Source organism: Diorhabda carinulata, chromosome 12 (genome assembly GCF_026250575.1).
Source record: "Diorhabda carinulata isolate Delta chromosome 12, icDioCari1.1, whole genome shotgun sequence".
NCBI lineage: Eukaryota > Metazoa > Arthropoda > Insecta > Coleoptera > Chrysomelidae > Diorhabda > Diorhabda carinulata.
In genome coordinates this window covers 10,589,400-10,610,568 of record NC_079471.1, presented here as the reverse complement: position 1 = coordinate 10,610,568, position 21,169 = coordinate 10,589,400, and the positions used below count along the sequence as shown (strand labels likewise).

The 21,169-nt window shown below is 32.5% G+C and overlaps 1 protein-coding gene across 3 annotated transcripts in view; it reads left to right on the top strand.

Annotated features, from left to right (window-relative positions):
- Window positions 1–21,169, top strand: part of LOC130900196 (protein groucho) — a 396,521-nt gene that overhangs the window by 271,560 nt on the left and 103,792 nt on the right. The window lies entirely within an intron of this gene.

Genomic DNA, 21,169 nt, shown 5'->3' with positions numbered 1-21,169 from the left:
CTTCCAAGTATCTGTAGTTTTTAATATCATAAATATGAGAAGTGAGAACCTTCATTATGGGTATATAAGACAATGGCTAAGTTGATATCCCCATGCAAATTTCAATATTTTGTTTTTCCATATTTCTTGACCTTGATTTTTTGACAACATCATTACCATTAGCTATAATAATAATATTAGCGTTTCATCTTTGGATATATTTATAAAAACAATTCTTTTCTACAAATGTTATTTACTGCTCAATATAACATTCAGCGACCAAAAGCAATTTTGTTTAGGGGCGCATGACGGTTGTAGAAATCTAAAACGCCGACGTGGAGATTGTGATATTGAGTTAGCTGTTGTGCACAAGACTGTTGGAGTGTTGGTAAGAAGTTTCTCTAAGAAGCCGTCTAAAAGTCTTGCCCTCGCCATGCCGGTAACCAGATTTGAACCCCATCTTACATGTGTGGAATATTACGGGGGTTGACTGTACAATTTACACCACCCTCCACAGACTAAGACACAATTGACAAGCAAACATCGACCACCTTTGTTTGTCATTGCCTAGATATACATAAGTATCAGCCACGGGGTCGCGAAATACCTTATTTTTTTCTTAGTACATATTAATGAAATTTATTAGAAATGTTATGATTTCATTTTAGATGTGAAGGCGTTACAATATCAAAAATTTAAGTTATTCCCTCTAGTTATAATACTTTAAAGATTATTGAATATATTTTGCAAAAAGGTGATCGAACTTTTTTTTTTAAATTCAGATCAATTGTAATTTCAAATTATATAAGTATTTCTTGTTTAAGAATATTTTATAGTAGGAATTTATTTCATCGATGTCCATCTCTATTGGTTTCCAAGCAAGTTTGAAAGTTTGGGCTTCACGATGAGGTTACGAACGTGACCCGATTTACAATTCCCTTAAATAAGGTTATTACATGAAAACAATATTACTCGTCTTGAATTATAGAGAAATGCCAGTTTCTCACTTTTTCTATTCTTCATTTTCTTTCAGAAATCGATTTCGTTTGACGACGTTCAGTTGGAGAAATTGTAACATTTTGTTGGCAACTTTTCAATTGTAAGAAATAAATAAACATATTTTGGTAATTTAGTTATTTTTGTATTCTACTCTTATGGCCTTTTCAAACTGTTGGCAACAATAGTTTCATATTCATCTGCATCCTACGTACCTACATTCTACCATTGTTGTAGAGGTAATATTTCTTTACCATTTGGTTCTGTTCTTCGCTTCCAGCTTAGTCCTCTTTTTTTCCCAGAATGTTTTCTCTCTTACTATGTCTCCAAACCATCTCAACCTTCAATTCACGTCTAATTGTGTCGTTGCTCTTTTATCAAGTCTCTTTGCCCCATTATTTTTCTCAGTATCTTCATTTTACATTGCACATTTCTGCTTCAATATATTGGCTGACTAACATTCAGGATCCGCAACCACAGATCAGCATTTATTGTAGTAAGGACATTTTGTTATTTTTTGTTGTTAAAAAAAAACTAATGAATACCTCTTCGTCAAATTATCCATCTTGTACCTAGATACTCTACTGATAACGCTCTTCTTTTGCTGTTCTTGTATCCGCACAGTTATTTCTTCTGCTATGCTTAATATTTTCATTAAATCTACCTTGTATGCGTATTTGCAGACTGTATTGTCCATTTCTCATTTCTCCACATCTTCCTTTATGTTAGCAAATATTAGTATATCATCTGTAGACATTAGTCATTTACATAAACTGGTCACCCTTCTTTATCTGTTTCTACCAAGATAAATAGGAACAATAACGGGCTTAAAACGTCTCCTTGGCTAATTCCTGTGTCAGTTACAAAACTATTTATCATCTTCCCGTTAACTCGAACTATTCTCTGTTTTCCTAGATATATTCTTAACTAGGTTTATCAATTGGTTCAATTATCAATCTGTTCTGTTTCTACTCAATAAAAAGTTCTGTTTTGTTATTTGTCTCGAAGTGAATATCTAAACTTGCGTTGAACTGTTGTATCTAAATACTGCTTGCGTATCATTCTATCTGTCATCTATCACCTCGCGTTTTTATTTCTATTCTTGGCTTTTCCCATATTTATGTAGCTAGTTCCTGTTAAATTATCGTCTTTTTTTTCTGTTTGTTCTTCATCTATTTATGCTTCTATTTGTTCCGTTTTAGTAATTCTCCGAAGTTTCATAATTCTTTTATGAAATTACCCGTAGAAAAAACCCTAATGAATTGCCGTGAAACTAAAATTCGGACATTTTAATTAAAAAGCAGTTATATCGCAAAAACAGAAGCCAATTCAGAAATAAATAGAATTTCTATGATAATGTCATGGAAAGATTAGAGAGAGAAAGAGAGAAATGCTTTTTTGTTAAAAAATTGTTTAGAATTTGTAAACGAAGAAGAAAGAAGCATACAAATAAATAAATAAAGACACAAATAAAATATAAAGTTTACACAAGAAAACTGCAATGAATAACGAATTTACCTTTGAAAATGTGGTTTTTATATTCAATATATATTTTAAGTATTTATGTCAAAATTAAAACAGATAATAAAACTAATGGCAATCCTAAAATAGTTAATAATTTATATTATTATTATTATTAGAATAAAAGTCATTTATAGAGTATAAGGCACTTCCAGTAATTTCCTCTTCAAATTATTGCAAAAAGCGGGAAAGGATGTTATAGATTAGATTTCAATTGGCAAATGATTATGCATGCTTTTTGCATTGCAAAATATTGAGCTCTTGACTAATTCTGAACGTGGAGGAGGTAGATATTTCTAAAATTTGAGAAGAGTGCTTACGAATTGGGAAAACGGATGCAAAAATGAATAAGAAATGAAGAGTCATCACTTTGGTTCCTTTAAAAAAGTTCCGGGCAGTGAGCCCTCCTGTTTAGTGTGAGTAAATATCTAATAGCTCTGTTTTGTAGTTTTTAGATTCGCTCAAACCACACTTTTTGAATATGGCAGCTTGATGAACTGTATGGTGAAACTGTAATGATTGATGGAAATATACGTTTATGAGGAATGTTCATAATAAAGAACGATTTGTATGGTCTGGTGTCATAAATGAAGACTTGTCACAAAAAATCGATGAGAAAAGTCACAGGTGCTTTAATATTGATGAGTTAATACAATACTAGATCAGTAGTTTATGATGACATTTAAAAGACGATGATAAGGAAATCGTTACAACTTAATTTAACGCTGTCGTCATTTGCAGAAATGCAGTATGTACAAAAATGACATTCTGACTTACACATTTTTCATTCTACCATATCTAACTTGTATAAAATACCAATGACAGTACCAGAATTACAGAAAACTGTTCATATTTCACGTATCTAACAAAAATATAGATATTTCCATAGTAAAAATACAACATGTTGTTTGATTTTGTAGGAGTGGGTGTTTTATGAACAATATGTCGAAAAAATTGATGCTACCAATGAATATAATAGAAAATCTATTTCCGAGTCATCAGAAAACGAATTTTTTTTCAAAATATAAATATAATTAACAATGGCGTCAGTAGTAGTAGTAGTAGTATTTTTTAAGAAAGTTAGGCTTGCATTTGGGTTGATTAGTTGAAGCCAAAACAAAAATTGGTAATACTTCAAGTGGTTTTATCTACGTTATCCAGTATTTTGAACCAGGACATATACATATACATCTGCTATCATCCTCCATAATCAGGTGAAGCTGTCAATGCAAATGCATGGAAAAACTTTCCAGACTTTGTTGATCCTGTAGAACTTGCAAATTAAGGTGTAGTTGATATAAAGATAATGGAATTTCAAAATTTTCATACTACTAAAATAATACATTACGTACGTCTTTCTTCGACTATTTTTCATATTCCTTTGTTTAATTATTGTGGATCAATAGTCACTTCTGTTTTATTACCGCGTCCAAGTTTTTAAAGAAATTAATATGTTGTCGACCTCCTACTCTATTCGAAAAGTTCAATAAAATTTCTTTATTCATTCTAAAACATTCTATGCCTACAACTCCTACCAAAGAAATACTTTTAGTAAATTTGTGGTGGAACTTCACTTTATATTCGCTGATAAGTTTTTCTAATATCTTTTTAACTTTGCTTTTTACATGTAGTAACACATTCTTTGAAAACATGAACGTGGTAATAAAACAGAAGTGACTAATGAGCAACAATAACTAAATAATGAAATATTTAAAAAAACCTTAATAGGCTGTTGTCATGTTACAATAGGAATAGAATTTATCTAAGAGAATTGCACAGTTAATTGCCCAATGATGAAAACCAATAGCTCAGATTTTCTTCAAGTAAAAGTAATTAAAGTAAAATCATATGAAATTGCCAGCGCCATTAAGTGAACTCGTGGATGATTCCCATTAGAGAAATTACGACACAAAAAATAGATTTCAAAACTCATTTGTAATTTGTATAATGTATTATTATATTTGATAAATATTGCAGTGTACTAAGTAAGAACGCAGTACTGCATTGTTTTTGAACAACCTATACTTTCTTGAAAAATTTCGCACGTATTCAGGAAACAAATTAAAATTCATATTATATTCTAAAACTCTCCTACTTGCCTGTATTTTATAGTCAATATCGATTAATTAAACTACTATTCCATATGTAAATCAATTGATGTTACAAACTATCGGCGCCTATGTTGCCTACTATTGGCATACAGCGGTCGGTCGTAAGTAATATCATTGTCATCGCTAATGTAATCGTGGAATTGACGGTAATCACGGTAACGCGCAGGCATCGGCATTATACAGGCAGACAACGATCGGGCCATCGACGACCGATGATCGGTCAGCCGGTAATTGTGTGATTGATGCTCGGATGTTATATACGAGCTCATTCGCTTGGCCTGCATTGCTTGCAACCGAAGGGGTATTTTGCGTGGAGCAAATTGGTTTGAATACGGTTTTGCTATTGCTTGTAATAATACCATGGTATATAACGAAATGCACTGAATGTTTTTATTAATAATAGGTATAAAATTTAACAGTTACAAATAAATATGTATGATTTTTGAAGTAAAAAATCATATTTTACCCATTTCGCCCTCGATTTTACACGATAATTCTCAAATATTACTAAAGTTTTAAGCTAGTATTACTTTTTTACTGGTAACTCAGCTTCTCAGAATGATAAAAATCAAATCAATCACTTACGCTGCATCTATTCCGAATAGTACATCTCATGCTTCTATGTTCAGCTGCTTTAATGCGACGTAATGTGAAATATAAAATTACGTTTCGAAAACATGTGCCGTAACGTCTTGTTAAAATTTGACTCTGTTGATGATATACAAGCGATATAAGCGATTCATGTATTTGTTAAGAACCAGGAAGACCCGAGGCGGCCTTCGATTAAAAAACTAATGAAAATGTCCATACATAACCCTGCTTCAAACATGCAATTCGGTAATTGGAGGTCTGCAAAATGTGAAAAGAAAAAGTAGTCTTGAAACATAATAGTCCCAAAGCTGGCTACAATAAACAGGGTCGATAAGGTGCGCGCCATTTCAGCTTGTAAACCGGCCAACTTAGTACATCACCAAACGCCACTTCTTAAGGTCAGCACAGGTCGGATATGAAAATGCCATCCGGCTTTCCCGAACGAAAAAAATTGGCTGAAAAACCTCATAACGGGCGCACGTGAAACCTTTTATAACTTAGGGTTTTGCAGGCCCGAAAAACCCTCGTAAGAAGAGATCGGAAGTGCCGGAAAACTTATCTGAAAAACCTCATAACGTCCGCGCGCGAAACTTTTATTAGGTTTTTGGTATATTTGAAATGAAAATTTCTCGTTTTAACGCGCCGTGTTACAAGTTGCTTTTGTTTAGCGAGTGGTTGCTAAACGGCTTTTCCCGAAAATTAAAAAAATGTGCTAAAAGGGAAAATTTTTGACACTATTCCTGACATTTTGAAAGAAGTCTCACAGAAATGCTTCATAGATTGACGTTTGGCAGAGTGGATTACTAGCTTGGCCAATTTTATTTTTTTTTTGAGAGATTAAAATTTTAGGAAATAAACAAAAACAATACGAAGTGCTCTAGGTTTCCAATTCCAAACAATTTATTATTAAAACTATTAAAAAGAAAATTCTATTTTCATAATCGTTAAAAACAATATTGTAACAGGATAAAGTTGAAATATTGTTTTGTTCTTATAGAGAGAGACTATGTTAACCTTTCAGCCAATTGAATTCGATTTGTCTATTCGCGTGTTACATAATTGGATAATGTATGGTTGCCAACCATCCCGTAAGAGCCAAGAAGTTTTCGCTTTTATAGCTTTAGTGTACTATCATATTCATTAACACAAATATAAAGGAGATAAACATCGAGCCATTTGGAATTGATGATGGATTGCTTCAAATGCAATTGCTAGACTTAAAACACAAAGACTTGTGAAATGGCACGTTAACAGTATTCAAGAGCAAGTTAGAGGTCTAAAAATGTATGCACATCGTGCAGCACAAGTTGAGACTCTTATAATAGGCGCTTTCAGTAGTCTACTACATTGTACATTGAGTTGAAGAAGTTGGCATATGGAAATAGAAACCTAAAAATTATAAGCCAAATTTCTTTCATAAGACATGTAAAGCCAATACTATATATCTCTGATTTTATGAGAACAATTATTATTGCTCATATAAATTCATTTATTTTAAATCAAACTTTAAATTTTTAGTGGATTTTAAAAAATTGGGAAATTTTGTACATTGTAACTTGACTCTTCCTTTTTAAAAGGTTGCTGGCCCCTGACCTAGTGGAATGCGGAGAAAACCCAACAGCAATAGAATGTTATTGAGTGTAGATGTTTTCTTGCTATGTCCTTACTGTTTGTAAAAATTCAAGCATTTTCTTTTTTATATCACCGATAGTTCCGAAGTTGTTCAACCATGAAACAATCTGATGCCGATCTAGAATGAAGACATAAAGTTGGTAGAATAGAAAACGTAAGCGTTAAGTTTAATTCAAAATACGATACGATACAAAAGAAGATGTTGGGAATGTGGTGTTTTGAAATGCCATAATGACACTTAATTAATAACTTGAAAAACAATTACGTTGATAATCTTTTTGTTGTTCATTTGCAGTTGCGACTTATATTAATGATATTAACAGTGCAAAAAAAAACAAGCTGATATTATTTTTTATCAAAACAATTTTCATTGCAATGAAAACACTTTTCAATGATTTTGAATTCTCCACTCCGACTGAAATAGTTCCAAAATTTACGTTTCAAAAGCAATCACGGCTTATTGCACTGATAAAAATAATTAACCACGAATTTCTTTAATTATGTTCAATAATGTAAAGTAACTGAGAATTTCAGTGCCATTTCTAACCATTCAATATTGCCAATGCCAAAAATATAAATAACATTCTTAGCTGTCTAGAACAAAGCAAACTGAATCTCGACTGCATTTGCATTCATTGCGCCACTCTCGAAAATTCATAAAAAACACGTATAGATAAACGTATTTAAAAGTTGAACTTTGTTATTTTTAACTAATGTGGTTATTTGATAACAGCAAATGTTTGTGCATGACAAAAAATACATTTCCATACGATCACTACAAATTACAACGTGCATGCAAAGAGTTAATATCCAACGAAGTAGACTAGTCCAGCACAGGCCGTTATAATCAACGTTGCCAGCTCATTCCTTTTTCACACATCTCGTATTCACTTGATATGAAAAACTATTGCTCAAGTGTAAAGTTCCAATGGAGCCAACGAATTTGCGCGATGAGTGAATCAAATTATGAAAATCTTAACAATTTCAACTTTTCAGTTGACAATGCATTTTTTCATTATAACCAATTGTAAACATCAAATTAACGATCGTTTTTCATACATACTCTCCCGTTGTTAGTTCATGATAACAAAATAATAAATTAATTAACTCATATATAGGTTTCAAAAGTACATATATATAATTTGAAGTACATACGGAATTGAGAAGATCATTGACAAAGCCAATTACAAAAGAGACTCAAACGTAGAGTGTGTGTTTGAGACATTTCTAATCGAGTATTAGATTCTCGAGAAGACGAGATTCTCACATAGGCGTTACTGAGCGTGAACCACTTTGAACTAGATGGGTAGAAAATTCAAAACATAGACGGAACCATTTATTTTTCAAATTTCAAATCAATTCTAGTTTACAAATAATAATAATTGTTTTATTGAATTTTTAATATTTACCCTTCCGATACCACCAAACACTAAGCTTAACCTTTCCTCGATTATTGTTTTTGAAGCTTCTCCATGCTTCAAACACGAACTCAATCGTACATTATTGCCGTACGTGATCCATTATAGTATTCCGTGATTATTTTTTTCACAAAGGCTTAATTTCGTTTTTTTATGTGGAACACAAGTAGCAAGCTTTTTTAGTATTTAGTAAATGTAAGATATCTGTCTACTTCGATTTTTTGAATGAATTTTATCGTTTCTTTCGATTAACCGAGCAGGGTACATCCGAAATTTCCGGAACATAGCAGAGTTAACCAGCTCGTTCAAGAACTCAAAACCATAAATACTACACTGTTTTCGAAGAAGCTGCCATGAATTATTTCCTTTTTGAACGTAAAAAAGCAATATGTGACCTAACCTAACCAAAGTGACTTTTTGAAATCTCAATTTTTGTAGAAGTAAACAAACGACGTTACTTCGAACTCCACAATATTCTATGGACTGCAAACTACCAAACATCCATTAAATAAGAATTATTCAAAATATATATACATACTCGAAGGAACCGAAATTATTTTTTCACCAACCTATTATATTTGGGAGCGACTTCATAGTTTAATGCTACATTTCCATAAGTAGCTGTATTACTTACTGATCACCAGATAGAAGAAAGAGAATAGTAGATAGAGCAATAAATTCATTGAAAAAATAAGACCTTAACAAACAAATAATCATACTCGTGATGCGGAAATTATCTTGAATGTATTACCAAAGGCTAATTAAGAAAATATCGTACGTATATGCTTATCACTAATGTCTTTTTATTGTTCTCGTAAAAGGTACTACAAATGATGTCATCTGGAATTTTATGACCCTGATGCTGAGACTTAGGAAAAAGATTTTCATCTAGTTCTTATTAATCTTATTATTTCTAGCAATGTGTCCGTGTTTTGCATTTAACTTTGATTCCCTCTATTAATCCTTGTATCTTTGTCCGTTGTTTCAATTGTTTTTGCTCTAGTTTCCGTGAAAATCTTATTAATTTTTTATTTCTTTACCAACACCTCAAGGATCAATTAATAGATTGAAAAATTAAATAGTACGATTAAAGATTTTAAAAAAATGTTTTAATAATATAATGTACTTAAGAAAAAAAAAAGTAAACCTTATACTTGTAGCTAATTTTCTTTTTTATGTTAGAGATAACGCGGCAAAAATATCCGAGTTCTGTATAATATGACAGTGATATTGCTCCATTCTCTATGGATGAAAATTTGAGTACATGTATTCTTGCAACCGTGACCAGGTCAGTGAATTCTATTCGTCACAATTTTGTGATTATTATTTATTTGGCTGATATTATTTTGGTAGAGAAAGTCCTATATAAAATAGGCTCACCTTATTTTTGAAAGAACGAATGCATTAAGTGAAGATACTGTTTTAGCTACCTAAAGTTTTTCAATACGGAACCATGCATCTTAAAGGCTCTACCAAGGATAATATAATTAAGCTCAACAGTGTTCAATTCGCTATCCAATGTAACATCAAGATCTTCAAATGCTGCAAACTTTTCAAGCATATAATTAGAAATGTTATAATAGATGTTAAATAAATCAGAGTTTCCTAGTGAAGGATGAGAAATTACATTTTGAAATTTTGAGAGGAAGTGCATTTTCATCGCATCACTCACAAATTGTATTTATATCAAATTGAAGTAAATGACAGTCACCGATGTTTTAATATAAAATGATATACTTTTAGATCATATGCTCAAAGGGCAACATTAGAATGTAATCTCAAGACAAATTCAATTATAAATTTCTATGCAGTTGCATGCATGGTACGTAATTATAAGTTTCTATCCGTGAGGCACGACACAAATAGGTAAAAAGTAAATAAATTGGTGGATGTGACAGTTAATCTACGTTTTATAGCTTAGTGAGAATAATACCATGATCTCATCATCGTTTTCTAAATGTGTCGCCGTATATATTGCGTTAACTACATTAAATTTGAGATTGTAGATATACCAGGATAAAAACCAAGCTGTTCATTTCATTTCGATTGTTTCATGTGGCGGAAAATAACGTTGTAAAATCAGAGTTTCAACTATTTTTTGAAAGTTGGATATATAGGTGAAGGGGCGATAGTTTTCAATAAATAAATTTTAAATATTTTTAAATAAATAGATAAAATCGTCCAGGTTTCCAATCATCGAAAATTTACCATTCAACGAGATTTGTAAAAATAATTGGTGTAATTGGAAGAACTGACGCAGTCTCGTAGTAGAAATGCATGTAAACCAACAGAACCAGATAAAAAATGTTGTCAAAATTAGGAGTAGACGAGGTAGTATATTTTGACTGAAAATAATCAGCAAAAGCTTTCGGTGGTCAAGATGTTCACTCTTATAGAACCTGCTGTTATATATACTAGTAAATTTCCCTATGGATATTTACATAAGACCAAAACTTCTGCTCCTGCGCGAAATTTTAGTATATTATACAGTGTATATAATTTCTAGGGATTTTCTAGTGTGTGTAGAAAAAAAATAACATTTTTTATTTAATTTATTATAATTTATTCCTTATTTATATATCATTAATTAATTACGACACTAACAAACAATGTCAATCTCTTAATTCTATAGCGTGAACAATATTTTTTGTTAGCTCATCTTTAGCTAACACAAACAAACTTGGATGGTTTACCCACTCGAGAGCATGCCACGTATAATTGTCCTTGTGAAAAATATGGTGTGCTCAAATTTAAGCCACAAACAGACATCGTTTGGCCTTGGGACTTATTGATAGTCAATCTAATCGGAAACAGTATACGTTTAAATTGAATTGGCACATCTGTAGGGATAATAGGGATTCGTGGTATTAATATATTTTCACCTCGGAACTTGCCCTTTAAAATGGCTTCGAAAAGGTTTTTCATTAATTTTTGAATGATTAATCGCGTTCCGCTGCACAGCCGCGGCGGGTTCAAATTACGAAGCAAAATAATCGGAGATCCAACCTTCAATTGTAAATTAGGCGGTGGCATGCCTGGCAAATCCAGTGAGTTAAAAACTTTGTTGGAAAATATACAGCTTAGCTGGCATCGCAAACTGTATCGATAGATTTGTATGATACCAAGTTCCCTGGCAACAACTGTTGTATCTTCAGATTTAATTCGTCAACGTCCGTATTTTTTGCCGCTAAAATTGCTCTTTCTGCAAGCCATTCATGATTTATGTACTGTGTGTGTACATCGAGAAATATTTGTTCAATGATTGTGCAGAAATCGGTCGGTAATTTTACGCATCCAGTTTCATCTATAGTAACTTTTCCATCACCGATATATAAGAGTTGTTTTGAGAATGTATAGTCTGGCAAATGAGTGTTGATCCAGAAAAAGCGCGGAAAATTTAAAAAATCTAGCACTGGTAACACTAACTATAGCAGGAATAAACCGTCTTGATACTAATATTACCATGTAATACGTTTCAATTAAATGTTAGGCTGTTAAAAATATAGACTATCTTTTAACACCCCTCCTCCCCGCCCCCAATCCTCTCCAACATTAAATATAATTAATTACGACTAATGTAATGACACAAATCAATTTCTAACAATAATCATTATTTATATGATAATCATCGTGACATTTTTTCAATAAATGCTTCAATTCTATTTGAATATGAATAATGTATTTTAAATAGAAATTCCCCAAAATACTGACGATAATGAGATCTAGTTCTTCCATAACGAGGCATATTATCACGAATATCTCGCCAAAGTCGCTCAATATTATGAATATGAGCCTAACCTAACCTAACCTAATTTAACCTATCCTAACCTAACCTAACTTAACCTATCCTAACCTAATCTAACCTATCTAAATTTTCAACCTCGGAAAAGTATGTGAAGGAATAATTTCCGAGCCCAACATATCTTTTTTTTCAGCATAAAAAACTAAAATTTCAAGGAGATCAGGCGTATGCAACCTAAACTAAATGATTACCGAAATGGGTCCTATTTGTGTACTTATATATTTGTATTTCTGTTCTATTTTAACTGCTTACCTACTTTTTCCGAGTGTTTTTGTTGTTTGTATTCCTATGATTTGATCTATAATCCCATCATTTATTACATCTTGAAACGTATCGGTTATTTACAAATTACCATGCTGTTTTCTCTCATCAAATTTGCATACTCAAACCCCTTGTTACAGAAGAAATATAGAGAGGCAGTAAAACTCAAATTCAATTATTATATAATGTAATATATGAACGTAGACTACTAAAGAGAAAATTAATATTCCTAACTGTAACTAAATCTCTTTGTAGGTATTCTTTTATTTTGAAATAATTTAGTGTAAATGATAGATTGAATTCTTCAATTTATTGAATGACAAGTTTCGATTCTCCAAGGCTGCTTGACATGATGCAATGAAACATGCAATGTAAGACGCAATATTTCTTGATCAAAATAATACGCAGATGAAGATCAGTTAATTGTTTCGTACAAAATCTCGCACTTGCAATATTATCGATTTGACAACTTTTTTCTCGACCATTTTACTTAGCTTTGTTATTTTCATTTTTAAACCCGTCACAAGATATTAAATAAAATTTGACGTTGGGAATTTGTTTAATTTACTTATGCAATTTCTTACAAGTTGTCTTACACCATGTGAAGCTTCATTTATGTAATAAATTTCAAGTTTTGCAAGAAATTTAATTATAACAAACCCCCTTAGTATCGTGAAAATTTATTTTTGAGGATAATTGAACATCAAAAGCAGTCATTGAAATAAACTTAATATTATTATTGAAAAACTGGACAAAATCCATTAGAAACAAATAATAATACATTGCTTATTACGAAGGCCGTTTTTTTTTCAACATCCGTTAGGCTATAAATAAAAGACAAGTTCATATAAAACAATAATTTTATTACCAAAAGATTGGTACACGGTTATTTTTGACATAATCACCGAAGAGATTGAGCCAGTTGTCATATCTGTGGACAAGTAACAATAGAGCACAAAAGACCTTAAATCTTTTGGAAATTCCGGTTTTATTTAACCATTCTGTCAACTCGTCGAACCAGGTCATCTGAAATGACAGATTTGCGTCCTTGGCCCCCTTCATCGTACATATCATAACGGCCATCTTTAAACTTTCGACACCATTTACGCACAACACCATCACTCATGAAGTTTTCTCCATACACACGACTCATTCCCCGATGGGTTTCTGCAGAACTATGGCCTTGTAGAAAACGAATGATACTTCGCAATTCAAACTTGGCGGGAGCATCAACCATGGCGGACATGTTTACGTGGCTGTAGCACAACGCCGACTGACGGCTGAATGTACATGGTGAAACCCACCTTGGCTTGAATAATAAAGATTTGTTTTTATCAAATTGATTTTTTTGTAAATAACATTAAACGTTTACATTTTATGTATTAAGCATTTAATGATGTCGTATAGCTTTATTGTTTGATAATATTTGAAATGCATCTAATTTATTGCTTATAATTGTTGTTATTTTGTTTTCATTTGTAATTTCTAACATCTTAACATATTTCAATGACTGCTTTCAATGTTTAATTAACCTTGAAAGTAAGTTTTAATCACAATTTGTATATATTTGTCCAGTCATGTGGTTACAATGCAACGTATTTCTCACAGAACTTCTATAGAGAATCAAAACCAATGGATTAATAAAGAAATTGAATGTGGATTGGGCCTTACTTTTTGTTCTATGAATAATACCAATATGTAGAATAGAGCCTCAAAAACATTATTCTCCTTTATTAAAAACTGTAGATGCAATTAAATTCAAAAGTTCACGAATACTTGTAACCGAGACGTAATGTTTATCTGTAGAGAGGACGACTCAAAACAATGCAGACAATGTTCTCCTGTTATGCGCCTTTAAGACGGCGCGGCGTGTATTATTGTATGTTGTATAGCTGTTACCCCGGTGAAGCATCAGATACACGCTGAGATGGATTGTGATAGAGATAAAAGACGTGCAGGGGCGTCGCGTATAATAACGAAAGGTGAAGTGTTCCATTAACTTGATAAGTTTCGCAAATCATCTAGTTTAATTGATAAATACGTAACATGAATTAAGATTCGGTGAAAACACTTCCGATAGTTTTAAAATTTTGAAAATGTGAGACCTTCTTACCGTTAAGAAGACATTGACATCCAAACTATCTGCAAAGATACAATAGATCTACCTGATTAATTGACTTAAGTAGAAATAGAATATTAAATAATGTTAATATTGAAGAATATTCACAGATAACCTAAACGAACCTTTTCAACTGCATTCACATAGTTACACAATGTGTGGAAGAGCTGCTAAAGCTATTGGGATATAACCAGCAACTAAGTAACAGAAGGGGTTCCAATACATCTTCTTGCTCACAGTGCTTAAGCTAACCTACGTACCTACATAAACAAAAGAACTTTATAGTATTCAAATGTTTTTGGAAATTCGACGGTTGCTATATCTGACATTGCCATTATTAAGTTTGACATTTTAATGATAAACGTTCTAAGAACTTGTTGTCATACGAGTGTTTTGAGTTGTTTACAGATACTTAAAACATTAAATCTTTCGACGTGGATTAAACCAACAGCAGTGTGGCGATCAACTCGCTTCGTCTTTTAGTGTTGAAGCATTCGATCTCCAGTGCTTCGCTGGTTTTCCGAATTCAAACGTGATCGCCCTTCGTTACCGGATGTCAAAAAGATTTGTCCGCTTTGGATACTGCATAATTTGAAAATCGCTCAAAATAAAGCTCGTGTGGATTGGTGCAAATAAATATGGAAAAAATTCAAACGCTGCGCTTCCAAAGACGTCTTCAAGATCGTGACAGGCGAGGAATCATGGATTTATGCATATGAACCTGAAAATAAACAACAATCGACTCTAAGGGTCTTTCGAAACGAGCCAAATCGAACAAGAGTTGTTTGCGTACGAAGTACTTCTCCTGTTTTTTAGAATAACAGGACATGTTGCCACCGTTCCATTAGAGCAACGTTAAACGGTTAATTCTGACTGCCACATCTGCCATTCTGTTCACACATCAGTTCGAATAAAAACGTTTTCAAACAGTCAAAATATCGAATTGATGGGCCATCTGCCGTACAGTCCTTGTTTGGAACCCAATGATTTCTTTTTCTTCCTACAGATCGAAATAAAATTGTGAGGTTAACGATTTTCTACACCTAAAGAAGCTGGTAATGCGTTCAAATCACATGTTTTGGAGGTGTGGACAAAATGCTTCGATGATTGGTTCAAACGCACGCTAAAGTGTATTGATCTTAATGGATAATATTTTAAAAAATAATAAAACTGTATCTAATTATAAATATTTGTTTTTATTTGTCTATTTCAAAACTTAAGTAGCACCCATCGTATAACTCAACACAAAATGAAGTTATTTATATTGTTTTGTAGTTTGCATTTAAGGTTTTTTTTTTCGAAATCTAAAAGTTTTCTCAATTTGCCAATTAAGTTTTATATAACAATACTCATTATTCCACTAGGTGCTTTTAGAATATTGCGATTTTCCACTTTCATTATTATTGGGGACACCAACTTTTTTTGCGTTGAAAATTTGACATCGTACGACTCAAAGCTGCAGTAGAGGTAATCAAAAATTAAGAATTTCATATTTTTTCAAAATTTGAATTCACTTTTACGCACAGAAGTTATCTGAGTGGGTGGATCGCGAATCGTGGAAAAACACAACATTCTACTAGCCAAGCTTATGGCCTAATTAGAAAAGGAAAAACAATTAACAGTGTGTATTCTGTACATAACTGGGCCTTGCTCAGTGATTAAAGAAAGAGTTGACTAGGCGTGCAAAATTTTTTATAAATAAAAATAAAAACAGATTTTCCAGTATCGTCAAATTGAAGTACTTCTTGAATATTTAATACTGTTTAAACGATACCTCCTTCTTGTCCATCCAGCTTCCATTAAAATTTTCTATAACATCATGTATCAGGGGAACTTCCTGAGGAGAAATAAGGTTCTTCCGTTCCTCTTATGTAACGGGATCTGGAAGCATCGATATACTCATAAAGTATGTCTTATGTCAATAAAGTTTACACCCTCTAATGTGAAATCCTAATGTTTCAAATGTATTCAAAATATTTACGTATCTTAGTGAGTCTACAATGAACGTTTTTTGTCTTGAGGCGTGTTATCATCATAGTGTTCCTGAGTTATCCCCATTCATTCGTTTGTAGAGGAACCTGTTCAATCAATTTTGGTCAAATATTCATTAACAGATTTAATTAAAACTTTTGTTTTAAAATAATTCCTAAGGTTTTTTTGGTAGATAAAAAGGACTATATTTTCACAAAATGAGTTAGTAATAACACGAGTTGTATTTATAGTTCTTTCATTTACAATTGTGGGAGCACAAAAGCGACATCGATCGAGCAGCATAGACGAAGATTATTAATCTTATTTGAGTATTTAAATATTTTCACAATTGGAAAATTATGCTACTAGCGAGAAAGTATGTATTCATTATTATTAGTTATACGTAGATTAAGCGTAACTTTTTCAAAACAGATACACTGTCTATTTAATTAAGTTTTTGTCATATAACTTGGTACTGAAGTAAATATTTAATAAGAAAACCCAGACAAAAAAAATACCTACCTACTAAAGTGTGCCTTTTAAATACGAGGATGGTTCCAAAAGTACCTGTCCCAACATTTTAGAAAAAAATATATTTTTCGACGTAATCTTTTCCCAGTTGGCGACATTTTCTTTAAACCAATCGATAGAGGTTTTCTTTTGAGCGATTGTCAAATTATGCGTTATTCAACGCGAACAAATCTTCTTGGCAGCCAAAAGTTCATGCAATATTGAATGTATGCGAGTGAAACTAATGCCCACGTTTGCCTCGGTATGTCACATGACGATCTTGCGATCAGTTTACGCACAGCATCGATGTTTTCTGACACCACAGCCGGTTTTGGACGATCTTCACCGAAGTGCGACAATGATTTAATTCGGAAAACTAGCTAAAACCGATGATCCAAGATACTGCCTCATCATCAAAAGTCAAATCGAGTTGATCGATTCACTGCTGTTGGTTTAATCCACGTCGAAAGTCATATAGTAATGTCAGATATTCACATCAGTGTTGCCATATCTCAAAACCTTCATATAAGTCTAAATAAAAATTATAATAACAACTTTTCCCAGCGATGTTCAATAAGTTCGATACCCTTTTTATAATTAATAACGTCAAGCTCCTCAAAATAGCCATTATCTGCCAACATCACATCCCCATTGTAGGAAAATATTTGACCACCAAGCCATTTTTTCAAGTGTGGGAACAGAAAATAATCCGAGAGGGCTAAGCCTGGCGAATAGGGTGCATGAGGTAACAACTTTAATTCATCTGTATGAGCTGGTGCATTGTTTTGATGAAACAACACTTTCTTCTTACCTAAATGCGGTCGATTTTGCTTAATTTATTCGCTAAAATGTTGCAATAAGTACGCATAATACTTTCTGTTGATAGTTTTTGCAGATAGTCAATGAAAATCCCACGTACGTCATTGCCTTCGTTGCAGCCGGTTCTCCCTTTTTAGTCCATTGTTTTGATTGTTTTTTTGCTTCGGTTTTGAAGTGATGGACCCACGTTTCATCCATGGTCATGAAACGGCGCCAAAATTCGGTTTTATTTCTGTGAAATGCCATTATCAAATCCATATGACTTTTATGAAGTACCAACTTTCCAAAGCAAAATTTCATGACATTTCAATTAGTCAGATAGAAGTGCCATTTAAGTGAAGCTACTTTTATTATTTTCAAAACAATGGATTCCAAACAATTTCGTGTGTTAATTGCTTCTTGAGGAAAAAAATACTATTCAAGCTCAGCAATAGCTTTAGAAGTTTTATTCGAACTCTGTTCCATCGAAAAGAACCATTTGGTATTTCTTTGCTGAATTTAAACGTGATCTTACAGACACCGATGATAGTGAACGTTCTGTACGTCAAAAATTGAGTTGGTTACTCCAGAAAACATCAAGAAATTCCACAAATTGTTTTTTTTTACGTCGATATGTGACAATGGATGGAACATGGATCCATCATTTCACTCCTAAATCAAAACGATCATTATCTGGACTGCAGCCGGTGAATCACGTCCGAACCGTCCAAACGCACAATAGACAGCTGGGAAGGTTACGGCTTCAGTATTTTAGGATGCGCATGGAATATTCTCCATCGACCATCTCCATAAGGAAATTATATTGATGAAATAATTCGATTTTTGACAAAAAAAGTATTCCGCAACAGTAAATGGAATAACATAAGAATATTTTTCTAGTGATGAAGAAAATTTTTTTGTATTTTAACCATTTGAAAATGTTTTATTTTGACTAGTTATGAAGTTATAATTGCGATTTTCATTAGTTACAATTTTATTAGCTCCAAAGTTACAGGAGACCTTGAATTCAAAGGACATAAATAGTGGAATGCTTGCGAGATCTATATTCAGAAAAAAACACGTGACATTCCATGTAATAACTCATTTTCACTTACATAAGTGGGAAAATGTTCAGAAATATTTCATTCCATTAATGTGCTTTGATAATACTGTTTATAACATACAGCGAATTATCAAAAACAAAGCAAAAATGTAACACAAAATTTGTTACAAACTATGGTCCCTGCCTATGAATATGGCTAAACATATGTTCTGCCTTGACCCTTTCAATGTCAGAAGTGATATTGAAACGTTTCAAGATTTGTTTTCAATGTCGCGAAGAACAAGTCGCATTGTGCCAAATCAAATGGATAATGAGGATATGATCTGATAAAAAGACTTTAGCGGCCAAAAACTCGCTTATCAAAAGTGACTTGTGGCACGGCGCGTTGTCACGTTGAAGAAGAAAGCCATTGTTTCATTGGTCCATAATTTAACAAACGTTTCAGCACCCCCTTGTACAACTCAGCTCAAATCACAGTTGTTCCTCTTTTGATGAACTCTGATTACGCTTCAATGTTAAAATTGTATGTATGTGTGTAATACATACATTGGGGATGATCAGTGTTTACAGTTGATTTATTAATCTCACTCCTTTTAAAAAGTTGAGGAAGTGGAATGGATCTAACTGCCAAAGATCTTTATTTGCACTTTTATACGGTCCCAGGTGTAATGCTCTGGATATCCGTAGTCTCTTACACTTCAAGAGAATGTGAATAGAGGTTTCGTCCTATGCACAATACACTTTCTATTAAACCTAGCTTCTTCAAGTGTCCATTGAGACGGCTATGCCCTGATAAACTCCTGTTAGTATTAATAAATTGTTTTTGCCTGGGCTTATACATTCAATAAAACTTTCCTGGTCATAGTTTCCTAGGGGTGGAATTATATGTCTCAATCCTTTTAGACCATTCCAGTTTTTTTATAAGAGAAAGAAAGCACTTAATCTCACGATTAAGCGACATTTTACATTTAACCTGTGCTACTACTGTCCTAAGTATTTCCAATAGTTCAACTAAGGATTGATGTTAATGTGCACTTTACTATTATACCTATTATCCATTGAAATGGGATGAATTATCACTTTTCACAGAAGTTTAAAACGATTATCTAGATGTTCCAATATGTCATTACTTGTGTGGTTATCAAGTGGTCCTTCGAGACCTCTTGGACTCCGAATGCAAGCAAAATTACTTTCACTGGTATAATCCTATAGTTATACCCCATAAGACCATACCGATTTGAGTATTTGTTTGTATACTAATACCTTATTTTTAATAATAAGTTGTGAGCTTCTTCCTAGTAACCAATATAGATTTTCATATTTGAAGTTGGGCTGCTCCACTTTTTTTTTAATATGTTTCTTTAACTTGCTTCTCACATGTAATAACATTTTGATCAATTGTTGTTTGAGTTCTTATCAATAGTATCTTCTCAAATAATTTTGAAATAATTGATAATAACGATGTTGTTGGTCTACTTTATGCACTAGTTTGTTTGGTTTGCGATTAATAATTATTTTAGGCGTTTTCCACGTTATTTGTACATATCGGACTCTGGATACTCCATTTGTAAGGCCTTGTTCGTCAACATTTTTCTTGTTATTATGTCGTATACCACAGCTTTCTTGGAATTAATGTTATTTTCAATAATTTTCATTACCTTTTTAGATGCCATGAGTTTTTGCTTTTCAACATTTATTTCAACATTTATTCCTTGACCAATATTCCTATCATCGTCACTATCGGTTACATCATTGTTTTCCATGTCAGTAATTTGAAACATATTCTCCAAATATGAAACCTTTTATTGTTCATCTCGTGCCAAAGATCCATCTTCCATTTGATTTTGCGGAATATGTTGAATTGAATTTATTCTTTTCGTATATATCCACAGTGAATAATTAGTCAGTGGTTCGATCATCTGTTAGTTCATTTAGATAATAGTTCGGTTTTAATTATGTCAATTTTTTTTGTACCTTATTTGGGGTGAAGTTGTCCAGTATGTTCTCGTTTTCTGTAGTTTTGGGCCTCTTTCGCATTTTTATGGCTTTCTCTTTCCATTAAATTAGTTCTCTGATTTCTTTCTGATTTATCAATTTCTTTTTCTATTGTCCTGTAGCCAATTCCACAGAAGAATTCAGGTCTTATGAAGGGTTCATCCACCCCTATTTTGGCAAATTTTTCTATGTAAATGTATTCAAAACTATGCATTCACGATAAATCTGATATTAAAAATTAGAACATCTCATATTATCAATTAAATACGGTCCTGTTAGTACAAAGGATTCTTTTTACTTGATTTATTATCAGTTTATTTTCCTCTCTTTCTGTTTGAGTTTGACACCAGAATGTAACTGAAGTTCAGTTCTGTTTTCTCAATTGCTTTTTTTTGCTTTTCG